The sequence below is a fragment of the Vulpes vulpes genome, chromosome 4 (assembly GCF_048418805.1).
Source record: "Vulpes vulpes isolate BD-2025 chromosome 4, VulVul3, whole genome shotgun sequence".
NCBI lineage: Eukaryota > Metazoa > Chordata > Mammalia > Carnivora > Canidae > Vulpes > Vulpes vulpes.
In genome coordinates, this window is record NC_132783.1 from 39,643,045 (window position 1) to 39,655,229 (window position 12,185).

At 37.1% G+C, this 12,185-nt stretch overlaps 1 long non-coding RNA gene across 1 annotated transcript in view; it reads left to right on the forward strand.

The window, feature by feature from the left end:
* The window catches only part of LOC140598580 (uncharacterized), an 82,758-nt gene extending 73,774 nt beyond the window's left edge, over positions 1-8,984 (forward strand). The window contains exons 2-3 of the long non-coding RNA XR_012001034.1: positions 5,179-7,874; positions 8,069-8,984. This is a non-coding gene — a long non-coding RNA (uncharacterized lncRNA). The remainder of the gene's footprint in view (positions 1-5,178; positions 7,875-8,068) is intronic.
* Positions 8,985-12,185: the final 3,201 nt, after the last annotated feature.

Sequence of the window (12,185 nt, forward strand, 5' to 3'; positions counted from 1 at the left end):
GAAAGAACCCATAGTACATATGATTCATTTTTTTGTATATTCATCAGGGAGTCAAAGCTACTGAAAGCAGAGAAAATGTTTTATTGGCTCCTGAATATCAGAAAAAAGATTTTTTTTGTTCATTAAAGATGATTTCCAGGAATCCTCTGTGGGAGATGCAGGAGCAAAGTCACTAACTTGGGAGAGGGGAGGTGGCAGGGTAAAAGCACAGAGGTAAAAATAAACTGATCTCACTGTAAAAAAATATTCACTTGGGGAGAATAGGCAATTAATTTGGATATAACAAGGATATCAGGGCTCTGAAACAGCTTCATGGATTTGGTCTTTATGCAATGTATAGTGGAGTCACTGAAGGTTTCTGGCTCATAATTAGGACTTCATTTAAGTGAAATTTTAAAAAGATTAATCTGAGGGCAACTGGGCACAGTGGTTGAGCATCTGCCTTTGGCTCAGGTCATGAACCCTGGGTCCTGGGATCGAGTCTTACATCAGGCTCCCGGTGGGGAACTGCTTCTCCCTCTGCTTGTGTCTCTGCCTCTCTCTCTCTGTGTCTCTCATGAATAAAAAAAAAATCTTAAAAAAAAAAAGGTTAATCTGTTTAGGAGAGATTGAGCAGATCTGTTTTGATTTAGATGATTCACCACATCAATGAAAGTAGTCATGCTAATTTCTGTATCTGTATTTATTGCATTGATGTCATTTGAAGCTCAAAGTTTCCAACACTAAACCTATCATCTTAAGTTTGAATACACTATTTATCCCAATTTTCCCATTTCTTCCAGTGGTACCATCACATTTCTTGTTTTACAGCATGAAATATTTGAGGCATTTCTAACTGTTCCTATCATGTTAAGTCAATCTTTGAAATCTCTCTAATATCTATTGTTTCACTTTCCCTCCTCCCTCAAAATTCAGACATACTTACCTCAATTAACTAAATAGCCTCAAAAAGTTCTGTCACAAATACCTCTTTTCTCCAAATAAAAAGGTTGAGGAGTAAAGGAGGTTTAAATATGAACTGTCAGGAGATGAGAGTAAAAGGAAGAGAGGAATAAGGTGAAAAGAAACCACCAGAAACCAAGGAGGATAACCAGAATGGCATAGAATTGCAAAGCCCTGGTGGACATGGTAGTTTCTAAGAAATCACCAGGATAGTCGGGAATGAGGCAGAACAGATTTTCTATGTGAGAATGGTTAATTAGAATTTAGAAATAGAGAGATCAATAAAATTAAGTTATAAAAGAGGGTCAATGGATTATGGTTTAGGGTAAATGTCAAAGATATGTCACTAAGCAGAAGGAGTTATAGAGAACATAAGTAATGAGATAATCAGCTCGCAGTAAACAATGAGTGTTAGCTGATTGAGCATCAAGTACTAGGCTAGGTGACATGAGATATGAGTCATACTCTCAAAGAGCTTACATTCTGGTTTGGGAGATGGAAAGAATAACATAGTGCAGCAAGTGATCACACTCAGAAGAAAAATGCACTCTATAATAGTTATTAGCAACAACTTGGAAAGAGGGCAAGCCTGTGGGCAAAGGATGGTATCAAAGGGTTAATAAAAGATACCCTAAGTTTGGATTTAAGGACATAAAGACTTGTGTAAACAGATGAAGGAAGAAGAGAAGACATTCTAGGCAGGAAAGACTAGATGCTAAGAAACTGTTAGATGTTACGACAGACATACTTTAATGCCTACCCAATGGTAATTCTCCAACACCTTATTTTCTGCTCACAGGATCCACGTTTATTCAGGGAGCAATGGAGAATTCCTGAGTTCAAGTAGAGCAACATTTTATCCTAGCTTCAGGGAATGTGATTGGCCTGTATCAGAAATGGTATTCTCATGCGGTTTTGCCATTGATTGGTTTGAGGTGAACATGTATTTCAGTTTCACCAATGAAATTATTATTTCTTTTTTTTTTTGAAATTATTATTTCTTAATAAAACTTCTTAAACTTAGCTTGGACAAGCTAAAGCAAAAGCAAAGCTTTTGTCCTTTTGGTTTTTCCTCTTTATTTTGCTTATAAAATGGACTAATTCCTCAAGAAGCAGTTGCTAACTCATGCTGACAAGCAATGAAGATAAAAATCAAAACACTAAATTTAGCCAAGCAGAGAGGTAGAAAGAACCTGAATCTTTGTCATTGTCATTCCTGTTGAGCAATGACTTGGAATGCCTACCTCTAGACTTCTTGTTACATGAGAAAAAAGCAACTATTTATAGCATTTATCTAGTCATTTTTGTTATTGCTGTCACTCGGAGGCAAATAATTTATACCAGACTTAGATTATGAACAGTTATAACAATGGGACAGATACTAACACGTTAAGTGGAAAAAAGGCCAGAAGAGATTTCTAGAGCAATAGCAGACTAGGCCTCTAGACTGTTCTGAGAAAAAATTCTGGGTAAAGTATAGAAAAATATTCTTTAGTTGCTTTCACTAAAGGCAAAAAATAAGGAATATGCAGGTCAGAATCTGTGGTGCACCTAGGTACCAAGAAAAGGGTACAGATAACACTTGAAACAGTTTTTTTTAAAAAATAATTATTCCTTTTTTAAAATTTTTATTTATTTATGATAGTCAGAGAGAGAGAGAGAGGGGCAGAGACACAGGCAGAGAGAGAAGCAGGCTCCGTGCACCAGGAGCCCAACGTGGGATTTGATCCCAGGTCTCCAGGATCGCACCCCAGGTCAAAGGCAGGCACCAAACCACTGCACCACCCAGGGATCCTGGTTTTGTTTGTTTCTTGAGGCTATTAACCACACCATGAGAATGTGAGCAATGGTTTTTGTGAGACTGTAAAATTTAAGGAAAGGAAAAAAACATTCTGGAAGGCACTTAAAGTGAGAGTCTAATAAGAAATCCCTCACATAAAGCTAGGGTCACAAAGGACTTTACACCCATAGTATATATTGACTAGAAATAAATCTGCCTCCTCTTTCTCTTCAAGAAACTATCAGGAAAACTGCCAGTCTCAAAACTTGCTATTTAGTAGAAAAAACCAAAAGTTTTCCTTTGTGCAAACATAATTCAATCTTGTGATGCAAATACATGCTACCTGGGTAGCCAACCCCCTCCCGGTCTGTCCCCGCCCCAGACACCCAAATGGAACAAAGACAAATTTTTTTCTAGAATAACCTTCCTTTAAACCAGGTAATAGCATGTTTCTACAGATAAAATTCTAAGGCATAAGAGCACCATATAATTAAAAAAAATCATTAAATACAAGGAAATAAACTATCTTATATGAAAAAGGAAACAGAAACAGATATGCAAACTTCATATTTTAGAATTATAGGATGCAGAATATAAATGTGAATATATTTTAATAAGTAAAACAAACATGAGCAAATTTGAAAAAGCATGAAACAGAACCAGAAATGAAAACTAATTATTAAAATGAAAAATAAATGGACTAGTTGAATGACAGATTATACACATCTAATAAAAGAATTAGTACATTAGAAAAAAGAACAACTGATGAAATCATTTTAGTAGGCCAGAAAAACAGAGATGGAACATATCAAAAATAGGTCAAAGTATATGGAAAATCAATAGAAAATGTCAAACACACAAATGTGCATATATATATATATATATACATATATATATATATTTAGTTGAGATTTTTGTTTGAGTAAAAAGAAACACTGAAGCAGAAGAAATATTTGAAGATACCATGGCTTAGAATTTTTCTGAAAGATACCAATATCGTTTAACAAATCCAACAAATACCAAGAAAAATTTAAAATTCACACCTACTGTGAATTTTAAAATTCACAGTACAATTGAAGAACATCAGTGTCATCCAGAGAATTTTATGCCTTTTGAAAACAACTCTTTGCATACTACCGGACAATGGTAGAAAAGGAGTGCATGACTATATATCTGAAACTGCCCATTACAGCCAGGGTCTGTGAGATGCACAACTGAGTGGACAATCCTTGGTAAAATACAAGCAGCACATCTAGAATTGAGGATAAGCAAAAGGCAAAAGCCAGATGACTCCCATTTAATCTGCCATTATTGTACCAGCAGCCACTTAGCTCACAATTTCAGTTATAATTTAGTTACGAAAAGATGATTGAGGAAAACAAAGCCCAAACTTGGTGTATGAATGCCAGCTTGGTATGTTGATACCCAAAATGAACTGCAAATTCACTACAGCCATACTGAGTGTCTATTAAAGACAATGATGAGAGAATGCCCTGCCCCTCCAATAGGCAGAGCTTTGGGTGGTACATCTGGTCATATACTTTGGATAAAAGGGTATATGGACCTGTGCACAATGACTAATAAGGAGAAAGATTGGGTGGCCAGAGACCAAAAGGTATAGGGTCGAGGCATCTGGATGGATATATAGGAATGGGCACAAAGTTTAAAACCTTCATATTAATTAGTTATTAATTAATTATTAATGTCTGTCAGAGTAGCTACCACAGAAAAGACACTTAAATCAAAGTAGCTCAAATAACTTGGCTGATTAATGTCAACAAAGTGTCAACAGCTACCCCAGGGCTAGAACATAGGCACATGAGCAAAGCAGCCATTGTGATAAGGGATGGAGGTTCTGTGGGAGAGTTCTCCCTTATTAAGACTATTCTCTTTAAACCACCACCCAATATCCAACCTGTAAAACCATATGCCAACATTGACCTCTAATACAGAGATTCCTTGAGGAGAACGACCAACCACATGGTGGCTTGAGGTGTGCAACATGTAGCATTTCAGGGCAGGGCAAAGCACTGGTCTTCCCGGCCCTGGGCTGATTTGCCATCGTTCTTTCAGTGGCAACTCTGCTGGCCTCTCACCCTCTCCTCATCCAGTTACTGAGTGTTACTTCTGGAGTTGTTCATCTGCCACAAGTTAGGATACAGGCCTGTGGATAGGGGAGATTGACTCTCCTGTCTATGCTGTGCCTGCATTTTTCATTTTACACCAAGCCCTGCAAATCACAAAGCTAGCTCTGTCCATAAGACTGACAGGAGCAGGTTCCCCCACACCGCTGAGAAGTGGTATAGTAAGATTACTGGGGATTCATTAGTAAAACTCTGATCTTAGTGCTTGACGAAGAGTAAGTGACCTCAAATGTTATCTTTTATTACTGTTATCATGACTAATTAAGAGGAGAAAACAAAAAAGAAAAAAAACCAATATTAATTGCTTTGCAGAAACTGGCTTTGAAGATTCAGGAAGGAGGTGGGGACACAAGACAAGGAATACACAAGACCTCTTGAAGTTGAGAGTGGCCTTCAGCTGTTGGCAAAGAAATGAGATCCTAGCCCTATAACCACAAGAAACCGAATTCTGCTAATACACTGTATAAACAAGGAAATAGATTCTCCCCTGGAGCTTATAAAAAGGAATGCAGCCCTGCTGCCCCTTGTGGGATCTGGAACACCAAAACCAGCCAAGCCCACCTGGACTTTTGACCTACAAACTTTGAGATAATAAATTTGTGTTGTTTTATGTTGCTAAGTTTGTAGTAATTTGTTACAACTGTTATAAAAATTAATATCATTGTTATCTACACTTTCCAAATAAAAAATTGAGCCATAGAAGAGTTGTATAATAAGCAAAGGTAGTAAAAATCAGTTCATTATCCTTAAAGCTGGGCTCAAAATCATTAAATGCACCTTACATGGTGACAATGTGGTAAATGTGATAATACTTGGTAACTCTCATGGGCATTTGCAATTTTTTTGTGGCTGCTTAATGTATAATTTTCCTTCTTGTTGGGGGGATTCTCCATTGTATAGATTGGTGAGGTGTGAAGTCTACTTCTCTATATCTATTACACTACCTATAAGTCAAGGTATAGGCTCATGAACTATGCTCTGGATGCTTCTACTTAGAATTTTGAATATGGAGGCAGTGAAGTAAGGAACTAGAAATAATTTGAAAGCATTAAAAGTCCAGTGGTGGTAGCACCACACAGTGACATCTGACAAGGGTGGAAGCCTAGTACGAGTGGTAGCAAGGTAGCTAGACTTTCTTGTAATATGGCTTTAGTTTTGGTTCTGCTGCCATGAATCCATTGGTTCCTACTTATGTTCTGAGCCTATTTCTCTATTCTTCCTTCCTCTTAAGTCCGTAGTCCACCCAATATTTTTTTTTATCAGTGTATCTCTTTTCTGATCAACTTAGCCATAATTAGTTTTAGTGGCCTATAAACAAGAACACACCCTGATACAGGTGCCTTCTAAATGCCAGGTACCATCTTAGATGTGGAGGTCATGGGCATCAAAAGGTATAGTTTCCGAATGCCAAAAAGTACAATGTAGTGGTAAGCTGGCTATACTAAGCAAAGGTTTTACAAGAGCGCGTGTAAATGTGTAGTAATATGCATAAGAGCTATAATGGAAGCACTAGTAAGAAGCGGAGGACAAGAGGAGTAGAGAAAAGAGTGCCTATGCTTGCCTGGGGAGTTAGGCTCTTAACAGAGCGAGGCCTCTAGAGCTAACAAGACAGTTGGCAGAGGTAAGGAGACAAGCAGAGGGGTGGGGAAGGGGTTTTAGGTGGAAGGTATAGCATCAACAACAAGGGGATTATATCATAGAATACTGAGGAGTCACTAAGATACACAATGGGAAAATAGTAGCAGGGAAGTCTAAATATGTAGGTGGATGTCACAGTAAGGGTTAGAGATTCTGAAGAAGAGATTAGATTATTAGAAAGATCTTTTATGGAATGAGAGAGTGGATGAGAAAGAGCCACAAGGCAAGGAAAGATTGTGGTGTTTCTCTTAGTAAATTTCATATTTTAAGGGGCTGAAATAACCTCTCTTCACAACATCTCCTATGTTCCTTTTGGAAACTCACAAGTATAATGTTTTAATAGCAGACCTGCTATTTTTGACTTCCAAATATCAAGAACCAACAAGTAAACCTTTGTTAGCTTTCATGGGCTTAGGTTCATTTGTCATGTTATTTCCATTCTATCTCATCTCTTCACATTATTGGAAAGCAATAAAGAATTATGTAGTTAGTAGGAATGTTAAAACAGAACTTTGAAGTATTTCTTGACCAATTGAAGAGAGTCTTCATTGCGCATGCTGCCATTACGTTACCAAAGAAACAGGTGAAAGCAGAAATGAGGTAAGGGTAACAATTAGATGCAGATGACTGAAGAAGTGAATGTGCATGGGGGCAAGGAGTTACAGATAATGAGATAGGTTGGTAGAACTGAGAGCAACAGGATGTCACAAAAAAATATAATAGAAGATAATGATCAAAGCATAGAGGTCCTTGTATACAGAAGGCAACATACACTGGCCTACGTTATGCAAGTAAAAGATTTGTTTTCCCCTCCAGTGGAGACTTTGCTCCCTGCCTGTCCCAGGGTAGGCTGTAGCCTGGAGGAAGAGGAGGACCAAGTGTGCTCGTGATCTTTTCTTGCTAAAGCCCATAGGAGAAGCCATGGTATACATTGTGATTTAGTTCCCAGAGCAACCCTTCAGGTTCTGTTTTAACAAATATCGTGGCTGAAACATTATGGAAAGAGGAAGTAGGGCTGATGGTGATGAGAGGAGGGGCAGGAATGGCAGGGAGGGAAAGAGAAGGAAGGAGGAAGCAGTAAACAAAGAGAAGGAAGAAGGAAGTAAGGAAAGTCTACAAGGCAGTGAAAGAAGACAGATCAGCTCCAAAGAAAATAATAAATTGAACTAATTCTAGCTGCTGATTGGTTTAAATGGGACTTGCAAGTCAGCCAGGAGTCTAAACACTCTTAATAGCAATTGTTCCAATTCTAATCATTGTTCAATGTTTATTGAATTAAAATCATTTAAATAAAACATTTGGATTTGAGAGAGAGAGAAAGAGAGAGACAGAGACAGAAACAGAGAGAGAGAGAGAGAGAGAGAGAAAGGGTCGTCTATGACAGGCTTTTTTCAGATTTTAGAGATCTCTGTGTGAAGCAAAACTTTCATCAAATTATCTGGATATGATTGGAAGAGATCTTTGCATTTATTTAATATAGTTGAACATGAAGGTGTAAAATATTGTTATATGTCTATAAAACATCTACCCTTCTAAAAAAAAAAAAAAAAAAAAAAAAAAAAAGAAAGGGTCGAGCTGCCAATACAAAGGAGCCACTGCAAGGAGAGATGATGGAAATGGTAAAACATTATTACTCTAAAATAAGGAAACAGATCACCTATAACAGATGAGGTGAAACCAGGAAGTTTAGAAGACAAATATGAGGGCTTAGAGAAGCTGCAATTGCTTGCATTGTCCAAGATATGTAAGAAGCCATGGAGGAAGTAGAGAAATTAAACTCTTTTCTCCAGCAAGCATAGCTACATGATGCCTGATGTCTCTGCTGGGATTTCAGTTCTTTTGGATACTGTAGACGGAGACATGTAATTCTTTTGGCACTGTTTACTTCTGTATCTTATGAGATTTAGAAACTAATATTTAACTGTAACTTGGTTTAGTAAGAGCAGAGCTGGCCATGGCTTCAAAACATACACAGATCTGTCTCTGAAAGGATGTATGCCAAGCTGTTAACAGCCCCAGCCTGTGGGAGTGGGGTTGACTTCACGCATTTTTGTAATTTATTCTTTTTTTTTTTTTGTAATTTATTCTTAACTTTTAATGTTAACATGTTAAGCAATTTTGCTCTTTCTTCACTCTCCTGACCTTCCATACCTGAAGGTTTTCTTGAAATTACACAATGGATACATGACTGTTGTAAGATTTTATGGTGATTTATTTAATCAGTTCCTACTGACACATTTTTATGTGGTTTCTAATTTTTTTGCAATGACAAATGCCATTAAGGGGACCATGTTTGTATGTTTCATGTTTCTGTATTAACGTAGGATCGCTTCACTATGTGCATTGCAGTGTCAAAGTGATGGTGTGCTGTGATTCTGAGAAATACTGCTAAAAAGCTTGCTGAAATGTAATGATTTATACTTCCACAAAAGTGTATGATTGTGCTAATTTTCCCTTACATACATCAGTTTCGGATGTTATTATTGTTGATATTGGCCTGTCTTTTTAAAAAGATTTTATTCATTCACTCATTCATTCATTCATTCATTCATTCATGAGAGACACGGAGAGGCAGAGACATAGGCAGAGGGAGAAGCGGGCTCTTTGCAGGGAGCCTGATGCCGGACTCGATCCCAGGTTTTGGCAACCTGAGCCAAAGACAGTGGTTGAGCCACCCAGGTGCCCCATCTTGGCCTGTCTTATAAGTAAAATTAATTTCTTCTTGTTTAAGTTGGAATTATTGGTGAGGTTGGGAATCATTTCATATATTTAGTGGCTATCTTTTTTTAAATCAGGTTTTAAGAGCTTTCTTTCAAAAGTGATATTTACCCTCTACCATACATGTTGAAAATATTTTCTTCCAGTTTGTAGTGTTTTTTTTACTTTTGCTTATATGAAAGTATTATCTTCATATAAAAATACTATGGTTTTATGAAGTCATAGGTATCAATCATTTTTTTCTTAAGGCTTCCAGGTTTTAAATAATGATTAGAAAGAATTATAGAAATATTCTCATCTATATCACTGCCACTTTATTGGTGAAGAGTGGGGATTCGAATAGTGGTTTTAAAATTCATAGGATTATTTTACAGAGTTAGATAATCAGGTTGACAGAAAATATTAGCCATTTTAAAATTATTAAAAAAATACCTCTCCTGGAGAAAATCTTTACTGACTTTCTTTGACATGAATTTTTGGTCTAATATAGCAACTGCAGAGCCAAAAATAAAGTGTTTTATATTAAAACAGGATTTAATTTTCTCAAGAGCTAAAATTATGTTTTAAATTGTCATTTTATTTGAACTCAGAGGTTGATTTTGTGATTCTTAGAAACCTACATTGTAGCCACATACCTCCTGGTTAACTTATATGGGTGCATTTGAATTGCAACACTGTGGTTTTTTTCAGTGGAAAAATAGCTAATTAAGTTGCTATCATTTCTCCGTCATTGACAGAGAAGAGCCAATAATTGATTTGGGAAGGGAGGGAGAATATTATATAAGCTGGCACTGATTTTTTTTTAATTTTTGTATTATTGAATCTGTCTCCTGATGATTAACACAGAAATTCCTCTAGCAATTATGGACTCTCTTCTAAATGACTGTGTCATAATTTGCAGCTTGCCAGGAGCAGCTTCAACTCAAACATGTGTATAATTCACTCTTCTGGCTCATTCCCATCACATCAACACTTCCAAACCAGACTCTCTCACACATGTATATGCTCATGCTGAGGATATGTGCCCTTTTTACAAAAAAAAAAAAAAAAAAAAAAAAAAAAAAAAAGACCTATCATATGAATACTATAAAGGAATTCCATAGGATAGGTTTCACATTTCATTCTCATCACTGATTTCAGATTCCTACTCCCGCTACAGTTTTTTCTTGCTCATCTTTTTTTTTTTTTTTTTAACTGTTAGAGTTATGGACAAACAACTCAGTTTATAAATTTGGATTTTAGTTCCTTTCTATTTATATTTCCTCTTCTCTAGTAGAGATGTTAATGATCTGTGAAATGGCCAAAATAGGAATGCTAATGGTAAAGAAGAAAAAAATAATTTGGAGACCATGTAAACCAAAAATCCCTCCCTAAACAATAAGCACTTAAGCATGGAACCATATTAAAATTTCCCAGTCCTGTAAAAGACGTGTAATTTAGCTTCAATGTAGTGCTTATTTTTTATTGGTAGTAGCATTCTCATTATTATTAAAGGGCTTCTTTTCTTTTTTTTTTTTCTTTCTCTCTCTCTTTTTTTTTTTTTTTTTTTTGCTTATTTCTTTTCTATTGTGCAGGGTAATGGTGGACTGAGGAAACGTAGGGAGACGTATTAATAGCATTAGGCCTTTAAGGTGGTGGGTTACATTTCCAGGAAGATAATATGCTAAAAATGTATTGCATCCTGGCCCTTTTCAATGCACTGTACCTTGCCATGGATTTGGGGAAAGGGTATGGAATGAGGGAGAGAAAAGCATATGATCAATAAATGAAGCTGCAGAAAATATTGGATCCCAAAGGGCCTGCCAGAGAGCCACAAAAATGAAGCCAAAGGAACTGATCCTGGACCAATGCTCAGTTGCCATTTATTCAATCAACATTTGCCAATCACCCATGATGACTTGGCTGTGGAGCAAGGTTCTGGGGACACAGCAGTAAATACAAGAAAGTCACTATAGTTTATAGTGTAGAATAGAATTTGGGAACCTAGAAGTAGGTAGCAGAAGCAGCGGCAAAGATGGTCAGCCATGAGGAGGGAATGAAGCGTGGTGAGACTTGGGAAAATATGCTTCAGATTCAAGGTCCTCCTAAGTGTAAATGTTTCTTTTATACTGCCCTAATATAGACTTATCACACTGAGGACACACAGTCAATGGCCGAAAGATAGAGATATCTAAGATGTAGTCTTTGAGTATAGGCACTTAAATTTAAGAGATGCCACATGTAACACATGTAGATTACCATATTACAATAGACAGTACGTGACCCAAGCCATTGGAGAGGGAGAGAATAATTGAAAATTTACCAAGTGCCACTATACTGACTATATCTCATTGTCTTCAATGCACACAGTGTTCCTTCTTTGATAAAGTTGCCTTGAGTTGCCCTCAACTGCCAACTCAGAGAAGCAATAATGGGCTATTTTTTGGTATGATCAGTGTTTGGACTGGCAATATATACCTGAACCAAATAACCTAGCCTATGGCCTGGTAGCCTGTATATGATGTAGCCTGGCCTAGAAATATGAATTCACCAATTGGTTCATTTTTCATTGGAATTGAGCTTATAGCCACTAAGAGAACAAAGTGATTAGGAGGAAGAGGTAAAGTGAAGTCATGATTCAGATCATTGAGAGTGGACTATGCAATCCATGAAAGAAACAAGAGGAGGGGATTTGGGTTAACAGAGAAGCTGAGGGCTTCCACACATGTTGGGGTGCAGGAAGTGCCCTGGGCTCCCCACCCCTATCTGACTCTGAAAGATGACGTACCAGGGCAGGATGTAAGAACAGATTTGGAAAAATAGTAAAAACCTTAATTGGTCCAGGAAAGAATAGAAGGGGAATTTAAAGCAGTAAATATAATCAACTATTCTAAGGAGTTTTGATGTGAGGGGAGAGAAATGGGACAGTGATGAGAGGAAAAGGTGGGGTCAGGAGAGGAAGTTTTTTTATGATGGGGAAAGAA